This window comes from Aplysia californica, unplaced genomic scaffold (genome assembly GCF_000002075.1).
Source record: "Aplysia californica isolate F4 #8 unplaced genomic scaffold, AplCal3.0 scaffold01151, whole genome shotgun sequence".
In the NCBI taxonomy this organism is placed as follows: domain Eukaryota; kingdom Metazoa; phylum Mollusca; class Gastropoda; order Aplysiida; family Aplysiidae; genus Aplysia; species Aplysia californica.
The window spans coordinates 70,499-73,444 of record NW_004798421.1 but is presented as its reverse complement, the minus strand read 5'-3'; positions in this window follow the sequence as shown (position 1 = coordinate 73,444).

The following is a 2,946-nucleotide window of genomic DNA, read 5'->3' as shown; positions in this document are numbered from 1 at the left end:
GTGTTTTTGTTCGTTTTTTTCCCTTCAGTTTTAAAAAATTGCTTATTAAAATTTCTCTTTTTATCAATTCTTAACTTAAAAAAAACACACCAAATGTTTCTCCTTTTTTCTGTTTTCCCCCTACAGACTCGAGTCTGGACTCGAGTCCTTACTCGAGTAATTTACTTGTGACTCGAGTCTGGACTCGCCGCATGTATTACTACAAGTTGTAGGACAGGCTACGCGATAGAGCATCATACAGCGTCTCGTCAACTCGCCAGGTCTAGTAATTACTAGATCTAGATCTACTTTGTGGTCAAAAATACATGGCTCAACTTATGGTGGAATATCTTCTTACGTATCGAACTCGAACAGACTCTCCCAACTATTGAACAATGACTTTTATCAATTTGTCTTAACAGGTGAATATTTTTTCAAACTCCTGCACACTAGATCTAGATCTAGACTCTATATTCTAGAAAATTATTTGATAAATAATAATTTTAAAAATCCCAGCTAAAGGTTTCTACTAGATATCTAGTCTGACTAGATCTAGATATAGATCGACAGATTTTTTAAAGTTTACAGTTCGGGCAAGCTTAAGCAAGTCTGTCCCTTTTTTTTTCTAATCGCATATAGCGCTTATTGAACGTATGTTTATGGAAGCTTTAGTGAAAAAAAAATGTGTTCATTATAAAAATGAATATTTTTTAAAAGTAGTTTTGCCATTAAAAAGTGTCATGTGAGCTGTGACGTAGGCCGAGTATGCTAAATGTGTGCGAGAAGCGGGTAGTGCGGTGAACAATCAGATTCTGCGTGATGGAGATTTTAAGTATTTTATATAAATTTAAGAAGAAAAGTTTTTTAATCGAGCCTCAATTGCTGTGGAAAAATAAGATTAAGTTAAGACAAATTGATACAAACTGCTGTGCAAAGTATGGGTGGCGGTAACCCGTTCAAGAGATATATTTGAGGATAAGTTGTGCCAGGAATGATAGATCTAGGGCCTATACATTGTATAAGTAACTGACAACGGGTGGGACCCAGGCTGGGTTGGAATTTGCAAAATTGGTTTTATGTTTGCTTTTGGTAGATCTTAGTCAACTTAAGTGTTTTACGGCGCTCTCAGCTGATATAGGGTTAGATCCATCTATATGGGCGCGCGGTACACACGTAACATTTTCAGTTTGGTAGGAATTTTGTCCGGGTGTAGGATCTACTAGATCTAGCTGTAACAGTGCACGCTCATTCTGCAATACGGACAGATGTCGCACGACCAATCTGATACAATTTGTCGGTGTGAGAAGATAGATAGATAGATATATGATAGATAGATAGATAGATAGATAGATAGATAGATAGATAGATAGATAGATAGATATAAGCTGGCTATAGCCGCTGATGAAGGTCTAATATTGTATGGCCCCTGTTAGATCTTCCACATCTCATGGAGTAGGCCGACAACGATACAAGTGAAACTATCAGTGATATTTAGTTAGACACTAATAAGGGAAATAACTATAATAAAAGAATGTAAAAAAGAACTAGCTCTAATAGAGTTTTTTTTTCATTCGTCAGCGAAAATATTTCGTGTAATCAATAATTAATTACTACTTGTTTCAAATAAAAATTTGTTATGCAAGCTGTATTTATCTATATTTAAAAGTTTAAATGAAATATATTTGTCCCTCTTTGTGTTTAAAAAATCCCATACGAAATCAAAGTAATGTTATGGTATTTAATAAATGATACCTTAATGACGTCATGCGATTAGATTATTAAACGATCAATTTTTATCGATCATTAACTATTGTTTGGCACCTCAATTGGAGGTCAAAGTTTTAAATTTAGAATCTGAGATCACAAAGATCACAATTTTCAGCATGTAAGCATGTATTTTTTTTCTTTTAGTAGTCGTGGACTGGGACTCTAGTCTCTAGGCTCTGGTTTAATCTAGATCTAGATTTCTAGTTTCTATATTTGTTGAGTTGAACACACATCCTTCAGCACTGAAAGACACACAGGGCCCTGAGACAGGAAACACAACCACACACACTTACACCAGAGACACTAAAATATAATTAAATACTCTCTGCTTACACACAAACATGCTCGCAAACACTATACATCCTTCAGCACTGCCAGACAGACACATAGGGCCCCGAGACAGGAAACGTGGCCAACCCCACTGACACTACAAGAGAAGCTATACGGGCCGACAGATGAACTGAGCAGGACGGCCCAATTTACGACAGATACCTATTCGTATCAGAAATCTATCTGCACACCATGAAGAATGCTTCTAGATCTAGCTTCTAGTACGAAGATCTCTTTGAAACTTTCAGTATTTCTCAAAAAATCTTTTTGACAGACTGCTATGCAAAGCGTACGGATCGGATTAACGAGTAAATTTCCTCTTTGGAAATTGGTGGCACAGAGTTCCCCACATCGAACAGATAGGATTAAGTAAGAGTTTTATGGCGCTTACAACACAGTTAGGTTATACATTATGTATTATTTAAATACCGAAGATTAGAGGTGTTACTAGAGAGTAACAAACACTCAAAAAAAGAAGGAGAGATCAGGATGATAGACGTTTGACAGGAAAGAAGGAGCAAAGCAAACCACACCAGAGCACCTGCCAACCACCCACCATTTCCAGATGCTATATCTGCAGTGGAAGAATGGAGTGGCGTCCCAGCCAACGTCTAATTTATTATGTTCAAGTTCAACTTTGATTGTAAAAATGTGTCAATTTGTAGAGTGTCTATAGCGCACAGACACACACACGCACGTGCAGACACACAGACACATAAAAACACATACACACGCACAAGCCTACATACACACACAGATAAAAAAATCGAGAGAGAGAGAGAGAGAGACAGTGACAGAGACAGTGACAGTGACAGAACCAGAGAGAGAGACAGAAACAGAGAGAGACAGAGAGAGAGAGATGCAAGCGTC